Source organism: Gymnoscopelus microlampas (genome assembly GCF_963454915.1).
Source record: "Gymnoscopelus microlampas genome assembly, chromosome: 3".
NCBI classification, from domain to species: Eukaryota; Metazoa; Chordata; class Actinopteri; order Myctophiformes; family Myctophidae; genus Gymnoscopelus; species Gymnoscopelus microlampas.
In genome coordinates, this window is record NC_139940.1 from 21,342,175 (window position 1) to 21,354,875 (window position 12,701).

A 12,701-nucleotide genomic window follows, 5' to 3' on the forward strand; every position below is an offset into this window, starting at 1 on the left:
GCCCTCTGTGAATAAAGTTCGATCTTATATTATCTTACTTTGAGACCCTAGTTGACAACACCATATAGAGTGAAATTGATAAAATGTCCTAAAATACAATTGTTGTAAAAGACTTCAGTGCCAGATGAATGGGATTTTCCACAAAATTAACATACTGTACAGTATACCGTATGTGTGTGTATGCAGTATACATGTACTGCATGTGTAAAAAAAATCCACACTCCCTTGGCTGCTATGGCAATATAAACCAATACAGTATTTAATGTTGAAATGTGAACACTGGCAGAGTTTCGATAGCTGGGAGGAACCAATGGCTCAGCTTTACAACAAGGATTGTAAATCGATATGGAAGTGAACAGGGAGATGATGCCTCCCAAACGGGGTGTGTGTGTGTGTGTGTGTGTGTGTGTGTGTGTGTGTGTGTGTGTGTGTGTGTGTGTTGGGGCACGTTGGAGCAGTTGTAGATGAAGATGTAGATGAGGAAGGCGCTACAGTTACTGGGCAGCCATACCTGCTGGCAACACCATACCATACTGTAACGTGATAGGATGAACAAATATCCTTGCTGGGGGAAACATGACACACACACACACACAGATATACACACCCACACAATTAGGCGCCTTGTTTTTACAAAAGGGATGTGGTGTGATAATTTGGTATACATTTCAAGCACATTGTATTTGCTTGCAGGTATATATTTATTGTCTGCACACATACTGTAGCTGTGTTCATGTACAGGCGCTCTGTCTCACTCTCCTCTGTCTCTCTATCTCTCTGCTCTGTGTATGTGTGCCAGCCTGTACATTATGTACTGTATGAGGTTGAGTGGGTACCTGTGGATGGGAGTGACCCATTATCGTGGTATATATTACCCTCTGTTGTTAAACTCTGACCCAGGCTTACTATTATCACCATGCATATTTCATGGGTCCCAGATGACAAGGACACACGTATCCATTACGGCCCTTTACCACAGACCATGATCACAGTAGAGAGATGAAGGAGTCCTGGTAGAAGGAAGAGTGGGAGTATAGTGGCAGGATAATGCAAGGACGAAGTGTTGGAGGGGAGGGTGTGCAGCTACAGAGAAAAAGTGACGAAATGAAAAATAGCTGGAGCAAAGATCGATTTGTGGTGACAGAATAGATGTCCTTGGTTAAAAGATGCATCAGGACAAGAGGGGTCTTTTGGAACCTTGTTACTGACAGATTATTGATTGATGAAATTGCTGGCAATTCTGCGAAGGTGATTACTGTTGCTATGGGATTGACGTGCTAAGGAGAGGAGACTCACTTGTATAATCCCTCAAATCGGCGCATAACAAACATCATGGCTGACATTCAGGTAAGAGCTATTCAAAACTTTTCAAAACCCAGATTGAAGTGTAAGTGGGCATTTGTGTTGTTTGTGTATCTCATTAAGTATCTGTTTAATTATATCATTCAGATAGTGTTTTAGAAATGGTGTGTGTGAGTTTCTGAATATACTCTAAGGGACTGTTATCCTCTTTGCAACTACTTCCCCATGCCACTGACATAAATATAGACTTGTGGCTTCTGAACCAGTGTCAATTTTCAATTTCAACAAGCCCAGAATCCTGAAGTTTGTGATCATGCAATCTCATTGGCTAACAGCCCTCCCAAACCCCTAACCACACCAAACACATGCCTACACTTAACCATCTCTAAGATAATGCCTAAATGCAAATATGTAACACAAACAGGATTTATGTTGGCTCTGCTCTGCTCTGCATGTTTGTGCAATGCATCGGGCTATGAGCCACTACCTAAACAAATAAAACATTAGGTTTAAAAAAAAAGTCTCAAAGAGTCCAGTTCTTTCACAATCAAAGCTGGACTTACGCCTGTTTCTTTGTGCAGGGAACTACCTCTTCCATTTCCAGTGCTGGCATTTCAGGCTCGGACAGTGCCTCTGGGGCCTTCCTTCCAGTTCAGCCACATCTAATAGCCAGTGGGTCTCCTGGTGAGCCGTGCCAGAGTACTACTGCAAGTCCCACACACGATGCCCAGGCAACACACCTTCAACCCCAGGAACACCACAATGATGTGTGCACTCTGACTCCCCCAACACCCTCACCCTCTGATGACTGTGTCCTTACTTCCAACTTGACATGGATGGTTTCAGCAGACCAGACTGGGAGCCACAGCGCCAACACACAACAGCCAGCAGTTACCTCACTTTACCCGAGCCTTGAACACTGGTCATCATCATCTCCCCAAGCGCTTACTTGTCCCAAAGTGATGGCTGTGTCATCCATCACCCCTGCCACTCTCCTCACACTCATGCCCCACTTTGGCCCTGCCATACAGCAACGGGCAGATGGCGGCTATGGTGAAAAATTATACCCTGACCTGTCATCTTTTTCTGAGGTCAGCCCGGAGGCAGAAACTCCAGACACAGCGGCTTCAGACCCTGGTGCCTCAGCCATGCTCATGCCGGGCCCACACCCAGGTGTCAACCTCTCACCGACTCCCAACAGTGACAATCCTCCAGAGGTTCAGCAAAGGAAGTCATCCGGAGGGATCCCAGTAGAGGAGGGATTGGTTGGACTTACATTACCCAAAGATCCTCCTGATCAGCAACCAGGTACAGTAATGGTAAAACTGAGGCTGATGGATACTGTAGTATGGTGACTGGTGAGTGGTGTGTGCCACAGTTAAGGGTGATTCATACTTAGCTGCGTGCTGGTGTCATGCAGTGCGACCTGTTGTCGCACTGCATGACACCAGCACGCTTGTAGATCGTCTATTTTGCCACACGTGACGTCGCACAACCAAGTATAAATCAAGGGTTGTTATATGGCATCCACCAACACTAGTGAGTGATGTGCTCTGAACACCAAACTGTTCCGGGGATTCTGCACTCAATGTTACCCTCTGCTCTTATTGTTGAATTACTTTATATATAGAGTAAAGATGCTTTGTTTACATAAGCTCATTTCCTTTTGCGGTCCCTTTGCATACAGTATATAAAAACGATATACTATATGCATATAATAGTAATAAAATCACAAATTTACAATACATTTACATCTATGATATCGCCAGTTTGTCCATAAGGTGCTGCAATGCTTCTGGCGGCATGTCGCCTTTTTGGCCAACAGAACTTCACTCCCAGCTCACATCAAAGCTGACCACATCCTCGCCTTGTTTAAAACCATCCTCAAAACCCACCTCTTCAGACTTGCATTCCCCAGCTAATTCAAATGTATTTTTTTTGTAAAGCGACTTTGAGTATCTAGAAAAGCACTATATAAATTGCATGTATTATTGTTAAAGGGATAGTTCACCCCAAAATTACTTTTTTTTCCTATCAATTAGTCACCCCATGGGGACTTGCATTCATGGATATTTTTTTGTTTTTGTTGCATTTCTAAGCCAATAATTTGATGACCTGCAGGCGGTTCCAGTAGGAGACACAGCGGCCTCTTTTGTGTCTCCTACCGGAACCGCTGCCTACCGGTCCGCTGGTCATCAAATTATTGGCTTAGGAATGCGACAAAAAAAAAATATATATATACATGAATTCAAGTCTCCATGGGGTGACTAATCGATAGAAAAAAAATTGGGGCGAACTATCCCTTTAATACCAATTAATCAGTTCTTCCTGGCCCGATGATAAACCTTTTTTTTCAAAATATTGTGGCACTATGTTCAAATGATGTGCATTTTTGTGATAGGCCACATCCACTGTCACAACCTGTGTGGGCCAATCAAGATATCTTGTTAACAGACAGAGAGAGATGCTCCTCTTCCTGCAGCAGCATACAACACACACTGCCACCATTAAACCAATGGAATTGGGGACATTTTTGAAAGTCCATGCTACTTCAGATCAGACTTATTCCAGTCAATACCTCTTTATGTCAATGTCTGATCTGTCTAATCTGAAGTCAGTGTGTCAGCGTAAACACAACCCAAGCCCAAGAGCTACATCAAGGCACTTGCTGTGTGTGTGTGTGTGTGTGTGTGTGTGTGTGTGTGTGTGTGTGTGTGTGTGTGTGTGTGTGTGTGTGTGTGTGTGTGTGTGTGTGTGTGTGTGTGTGTGTGTGTGTGTGTGTGTGTGTGTGTGTACAGAGGTACAGTACTGTAACAGCAAACATTTCAATCTAGAGAAGGTCACTGAAGTCCTTACATACTTCATGAGTCAAGTTATGACTGTATTATTGTAAATCTTATTATGACTGTGCATCTTATGACTTCTTACAGATGGTCAGCCTTCACAGCGTGTCTGTCCACCTTTGGAGATCCTGCTGGCTGTCGGCATCCCTGTCTTCGTAATGTTGGTCATCGCTACCGCCATCTTAGGTGACCGGCATGTCTCCATTCTGTAACCTATAGCTCTCAGCATTTACAACATACCAAGTCTGATGTAGCTACCTCTTATATTATTCAATAAGCACCAGCCAACTAGCTCTAGCTTCTAGCTCTACTATAATATACCATGTGGAGTATTTTTAACCAAATTAGTTTAAATATTGCACAGGATGAACAATATTTTATTTATTTCAGTGCAAATACCAGATCTCTGATAGTTTGATACTTAATTCCATTTCCCATTCAGTCTTAATTTTGAGCAAGGTAGAAGAGTGTATAGGGTTATATGGTCAAGTATATGTACCGTCTTAGCATTTTTGTCAACTAAAGTTATTTATCAATACCCACGGCTAGCAGGGATTTAGGGAATTGTGGTATTTGTGCAGAATTTGAAAGTACATATAAAAGGTCAGACTGGAGGTTGACCTACTACATAATTGATCAAAGCTGGTATGACTGTCTTCTTTCAAGAGATCATCACCTAGTGGTAAAGCTCTGTTTATCCCAATGAGCAAATTTGGAATCAAACTTTGCTGGCCTGAATTTGTTGATACTGTATATGTGTAGCAAAGGGAAGCATATTCCAGCCAGCATGTTGTTGCCAGATTTTCAAAGCAGATAATGATTAATGGATTAGTAGTGTATTGCCTGGGTGTTGTAGCATGCCAAAGCTTACGTTAGGAGGAATAACAAGATTGTGACTCTAATTGGCACCAGTGAGTGTCAGAATAAAATCTGATATGCAATATTTAGTGTTTTGACAGTACAGAAATATAGAGCACAATAATAGAAAACTGAAAAGATACTAGTACTGTATAGAGCACTGAGGGACTCCACTCAACCATATGGGGTTTAATGGGTTTAAGTCTTGGAGTCCTGCCGCCCCATATCGGGGAGCTAATCATGTCAATGATGTCAATAATTAATCCAGTATCGGTTCGAGAACCTCTGTTTCCTCCACCATGTCCTATTGATGAAGCACCTCTGTTTCCCAACTATGTCTCATTGATGAAGCGTCTGTTTCCTCCATTACTGTACAGTACAGTATGTCCCATTGATGAAGCACCTCCGTATCCCCCACCTATTCATGAAGCAACTTTCACCGCTATGTCTCGATGATGGAGACCTGCAAAACATTCAATCAAGGAAATACTTTGCTATGCTTTTTGGGATTGTCTGTTAGTTTTGTTAACTTAACCATGTCCTTTACTGTACCTTTCGGTGGCTCTTGTCAGCAGTCAAAAGATGAATTGTCAACTAAATAACATAAATAAACACATTGGGTTGGGTTGGGTTGCGACAAGCATGGATCGATAATTCTGGATAACAGTGAGAAAAAAAAACAGTAAACAGTAAATGACTACTACAAGGAGTGAGGACTCATTTTAAGACAATAAGAATAATGTATGCACTTATTAGTATTCATCTATAAATTGGAGAAACCTCTCATGTAGCATACTATACTGTATGTGTGACCGTCCCGGGCCTAGCTCAGGCACCGTCCGACCGGACCATTTCAAACTTGGTGTGTGTGCTCCAGCTGATCCGGGGGTGTTGTGCCAAGTTGGAATTCGATCAGACCAATGGTTTCCTAGAACCAAAAAAACACAAATATCCCCTTTCTGTCTGTTCGTGGGTCTGTGGAAGATGCACCAAATCTCTGGTTGTTTGGAGGGCGGTGCAGGCATCGGCTTCCCTGATTGGCCAACCTGATCCATCGGTTTCACTGATTGGCAGAGCTTTGCGTCACGCAGCAGCAATTTTAAACATTGATTTGGTTTCAATGGTTTCACAGTCCATAATTTTTGGAAGCCCTGAATACCCTTCATAGATAATTATTTGTCTGTGATCGGTATGTTAATGCTTACAATATCTAATGGATTATTGGACATTAAGGTGATTTTTATTGTGTTTGTGTATTGTTTATAACTCCACAACACTGTTCACTCACCTTCCTTGTTTTTCTTTCTGGTGTATTCAAATTAGTGAAGTTCCTGTGTTTCCCCTCAAAACCACAAGACGTATCTCTTCTATGTTCGATGAAGGTCAACTGCAGCATCCCAACATACCCAACCGTCCTGCCCAAGAACCCATCCAACCACACAGGGAATATCACTGCAGGTACATTTATACTATAATATTAGCATTAGTACTATCATTATTTCACCCCATTAGTTTAACTCCTCCCCTTTCTCCATCATTATGCCTCTGTCAGCCTGTCCAGATTCAACCAGCGATGGTACGGGTAATTGGCGTATTGTCGGGGGGACGTTGGCGGTGGAGAATGACTGGGGCTGGCAGAGCAGCTTACACTGGAGAGGGAAACATATATGTGGAGGGGCAATCATCTCCCCACGCTGGGTCATCACTGCTGCTCACTGCTTCATTGAGTAAGAGCTGGAGAGTGGTAAGAAAGGTGGGATTATTGGGGCCACTGATTGTAGGGGGGAAAGACCCTGAAGATGGAGGGGGCCCTTCAGGGAGGCATGGTGGTCCCATTCTATTTTAGTTGTTGCACAACAATGAAACTCGATTACGATACCTATAATACCTATAATAATGTAATAAATTAGGCTTCAAGTGACAGAATTTCAAGTTGCATGCTCATAGGAAAGATAGCACATCACATCCTATACTTTGAATACAAAAATATTTTTAAAAAAATCTCCAAACTGTGCTATAAACTTCTTAACCTATACGTTTTAGTGATGGAAACAAGAACAATATTTTCAGGATTCAGTACATGACGGTGTCTGTGTCCATGTCCCACAACAGGTACAACATGGTGCATGCAGAGGACTGGCAGGTGGTGGTGGACACACTCAGTGTGGCAGATGAGTCTCATGGAAAACGCTACAGAGCGCTGCAGGTTCTCTATCACCCCCGCTTCAACAAAGACAACAATGACTACGACCTGGGACTGCTGCGCACAGTCGCTGAGATAGAAATGGAAGGTGAGAGGGGAGGGTTCCATCTGCTGGATGTTCATCTCCACACAGTTTATCGAAGTCTTCACAATTGCTAACATTGTACAGTTAGTTATAGCTGCATAATATAGGCTATAACTGGCACATTGTAGAATTGAGGGCATAAGAAATAAACATATGCAGTATATAAAGGTTATATTTACATTAAAACATACACTATGCATGAGGAAAAGAAAAGAAAGAAAAAGAAAGAAAAAAATCAATTAATGTAACATAGTTAACCCAACTATGTTTCATTATCTAACTATATAAATGGCGAGCGACTTCCGCACCCTAGGTGCGACACCCCACAGCTCTGTTATCGAATAAACAACGCACCGCCAGACCACATGTCGCCAACTGACTCGCCACGGCGGCCGCGCTGAATTTACGCGTCGCGTAGGGGACCTCTCATTGCTCACTACACCTTTTCCACCGCGCAACATAATTAATTCTACTCACCAAATGTCGGACAAAACGGAAGGGGAGGCAGCTTCGTACCGTTTACCGTGCACACCACCGACACCGCACGGCGACGGGTTTCGCCGAAACAACACGAGCGGCCGCCATTGCACTCTGCCCATGTCCTCCACAACAGCACACACACAGCTCCTTTGCTTCAACCCCCCCCCCTTCTTACGTACCTCCTTTGTTCCACCCAGGCCGTTACTTTCACTTCACTCATGTCTCGATCACAATATGTCCGTCCTTCACGTGCCATGTTCATCCCAAACACAAAAACAAACAGCCACCGCCACAGCACAGCACGTTGCCCAGGCTAATGTGGTAAACAAACCTGCCTAGGTTCATGACACCACGGGACTCGACAGTGATGTCATCATTATGCAACCCGGAAGTACAAATACCAAGGATAGGTCAGTGATGTCAGTCGGGTTGCCAAGTTTGCTGCCAGGTTTTAAAAAACAAGCGACAGAAACAAGCAAACCGTGCATGAAAAAACAAAAAACTGCCGAAGGGGTCCGCCATGTTCCAGGGGGGTCCCCGGGGGTCCCAACACTCACAGGGGTCGGCGGACCACCAGGGGGTCCGCGGACCACCAAAGTAACAATCACTATTAACATTTTTTCCAAATTTTTTTTTTTTTTTTCTTTTTGGACACTTTTACTCCGGCGATTTGGGTACCCCAATATACACGCACCCACGCTGGGCCCCGTGCGCGGCTGGGGTTGAGGGGGGCGTAGCATGCATACATACACACACACACACACACACACACACACACACACACACACACACACACACACACACACACACACACACACACACACACACACACACAGACACACACACATCTAGCATTTTGGAGAAGAACTCTTGTAATCATGCGATCACCTTCATTTTAAGAGTATGTAACAATGTAATTTTAGGTGGAGTCCGACCAGTGTGCATGCCGAACCCTAGAGAGACGTTCCCCGCTGGAACCTCGTGTTGGATCACTGGCTGGGGATACACTCATGAAGGGGGTGTGTTGCTTGGTTACGCCCACACTAAGATTTCATAGAAGTATTATCCCCTCTGATCATACTGTTTATTGTTGACTCACTTTATTATGTTCCCTGTTTCTTCCATCAACCGTAATATTTTCCCTTTTTTCTTTATTTTTTAAAAACTCTTGGCATATTCCTTTCGTTAATTTCGCCTTACATGTGTTCCTGTGCCCACTGCTGTTCTAGTCTAAAATCAGTTTTTCTGTTTTGTCTGTCACCTTTCACCTGTCATCTTTCCTCCCCTCATTCTCTTTCTCAGGTTATGTGTCAGATAACCTCAGACAAGCTCATGTGCAGGTGATATCTCAGTCCATATGCTCTCGCCCAGGTGTCTACGGCTCCTACCTAACTCCCAGAATGCTTTGTGCAGGGAAAATGGAAGGAGGTTTGGATTCCTGCCAGGTATACATTATACCCAGTTGCACAACATTTCAACGCAATCTTGCATCAGATAAGACACATTAGTCAACAAAACGAACATACATCTTGACTTTGTCAATGTGAAACGACACCCTTTTATTATTTTGATGACTGACAAAAGGTTTGTTCTCCCCATGTGGTTTGAAGGGAGACAGTGGAGGCCCTCTGGTGTGTCAGACAGCTGCGGGAGACTGGAGACTGGCAGGGATAGTGAGCTGGGGAGAAGGCTGTGGACGGCGCAATAAACCAGGAGTCTACACTAGAGTCACCCAACTGATGCACTGGGTCGGAAAATATTTAGAGGTACAGAATATAGTAGTCTTGTGTCTTGCTAAGGGTGTTCAGATTATTTACACTGGGACTGGATAAATATAAAGACAAACCCCAAACAAAAGGTACTTAACCCATTAAAACCATGCAGGAAAGTATCTGTGTCATTTTAGATTTTAGCTATATATACTGTATAGCAACATACGTTTTTCAGAAAACTCTTTAGGATTTAGAGCAGTACATCTGCTATTTTTGAAAAATCTTGAAAGTGTTTGAATTATTTTTTAATAATTTAGATTTTTTTTAACACAAATCTTCTCTTCTGGGGGCCCCTGGCACAAAACATTTTCAGGTGGGGGTCCGCGGCCAAATACATATAGGGATGGGTATCGTTAGGATTTTTACGAGTCCGGTTCCGGTTCCGGTTCTGCTTATCGGTTACGGTTCTTAACGGTTCCATATTTCGGTTCCAAAATGGTAAAAGAAATAAGAGGTCAAATGTCTATTTAATAGGAATGCACCGAATGGAAAATACTTGCCCAAAAACTAATATAGGAAACACTTGGCCGACGGCCGAATACCAAATGGCCTTAAAGTATTATTTTAAAAATATATATATGCATTTTTTAAAACATTTTGTTGTACCATTGCTGTCATGGCTATGCCTCTCTTGTAGAGCTACATGATTATGGCAAAACCCTCCTATCATAACTATAATGGGTCCATATTGAGATCAGTTATTTAAAACGTATTTATTTATTGTGTAGAATTATTTATTTACTAATGTGTAGTAATAAAATACAATGTCTCAAAACATTGAATAGCCTAACAAAAGGCAATATACTGTAATGTCTGCAGTTGCATTATTGCACACAGCCAAAATGCATTAATAATAGTAGGCCATTCCTTCCTTTTGGAGAAGTCACTTAAGTTTCATTTCAGACAGACAGACAGACAGACAGACAGACAGAGACACACACACACACACGCACGCACGCACGCACGCACGCACGCACGCACGCACACACACACACACACACACACACACACACACACACACACACACACACACACACACACACACACACACAATCAAGGAGAAGCGTTTACAGCTGGTGTTATTGTTTTGCTCTGCGCAGGCTGAGGCTCTTAACTAGCGCTGGTTATTCTGTTAATGTTACTAGTCCTGTAGCAAGCCCTCAAAAAAGGCCTTAGTTTTTGAGATACCCCTACCCGAGGTAGAACAAAACACAACCATGTTTTTTCTTATCTTTAGGGTCTCCCATTAATGAAATGGATTGTTGTGAAATTTTATTTTGGGGCAAAATTAGTTTTTTTGGCTATTCTTTAGAACTACCCCAATCTTTGAAAAAGGCAAATCCGAATAGGGCAAAGGTGACCAAATATGCTATAACCTGAGAATGCTCACTCTTATCTTCATCAAATTTGCTGAGGTATGAACCAGGTGTCTACCCTACATCACCAAAGAGTCAGAATGTAATTTACCTAAAGAAATACTGAAATATAGTCCTTTAAACATACCTTTAGTTTAGGCGGAAATTGTACTTTTCTAGTGAGGACTCCTCTACTTTCCCTCATTTAGAAAAACAACATACATTTATGTCAAATAAGCTGTTACTGCATAGCCTAAGATGCTATTAAACAATAACCAGTGGTTGTGTGGAGAGATCTAGTACAGTTTTATTGCAAATTAGACTTCTTTAGACATAACCCATCTCTGGAAATAAAACATTATAGGCGGGTGCAAATATGATTTGACCCAAAAATAATTAGAACCAAAGGTTTCTCAATGGTTTATTGTAGTATCAGGTGTACTTAATAACATATCAAAAGTTTACCAAAATCTGATCATTAGAAATGTCAAATGTCCAAGATGGCCGTCACCAGTTCCTTAAAAGACCATTACTCCTTCATTATTTGCCCTACACAAGTCATTTTGGTGCCTAATCCAATTTTTGGTGATCTAGGAATCCAATTAGCATATATAAATTATAGTCAATTGATTATAAGTACAATTATATATTAAAGCAATTGGTTATAAGCATATTTAACAATGTAATTTGACATTTCTCCCTTTTCTACATGCCATAATGCCCAGGATTGGTGAATTCATCACCTATACATGTAATTCACATTCTGTTGAAGCTTTCAAGATTTCTTTTGATACCAATAAGGAATGAATTAATTATTACTGGGTGGTAGGTACTGTGACATTTGTAAAACATGGCTGCCAATGTGATAGACTGGGAATATTACACAAATCTTGGAAGAAATTCACTGAGAAATGTCTTCACCAATTTGTTTGTAAAGGTGTCTGGTTCCCAAACTGGGGGTCCCCCAAATGATTTTGGGGGGTCCCCACCCAGATGGTTAGCTTGATGTGCAACATTGTTTTCAATACTCAACAGTAAACAAACCAACATACAGTATGTGTATACAGGGTATCTGCACATTTCTAAAGTTACAATTGAATTACTCTTAAGACTCAATATTATCTCAAATATTAGGTAAGAAAGAGGCAAACATTGTGAAAATAGCCGATGTACAAGCTCACAACGCTACACTAAAAAGAATGGCCACTTCTCTGGTCTATGGGGAAGATGGACTCCTAAGTGGGGATACAGTGGAGAGAAATGGCCCCTTATGGGCCTAGAGAGGATGTGCAAGTCAGTACAGAGCTATCACAACATGTATCTAGTGTCTGGGTGTCTAGGCAGGGGTGGTGGAGGAGTGTGGCGTGGATAAGGTGCAGATGTGCTTGTCACAAACATCTCCTTATTCCTGAGACTAGTAGTTGTGTGAGGTTTTAGTGCAAAATTAATTTCACATGACTTTATTTTATGATTGGTACTGCTGGCAATAAGCTTGAACCTTGATATTTTTAACAGCAAGAAGGTACGTATAGGGGACAGCCCATGACGCCCTGGGCTCCAGTCTCCCCATAGAATCCCAATCTAACCGACCTCCACGCCCATAAGGGGCTGTGTCTCTGCTGCTATCTCACAAACAAGCATTGCTTTAGGCAAACACCAAGTTTTTGTTGTGGAGCTGTTCTGGAGAGGGGAGAGGACGCTCTGAGCCATAATGATAAGTCACTGGGGGCCCCTGGGAATATTAACGGTCAGCCACCACGACTCTCCTGTGAGCCAGTCCGACATACACCCTTGTCTGCCTGA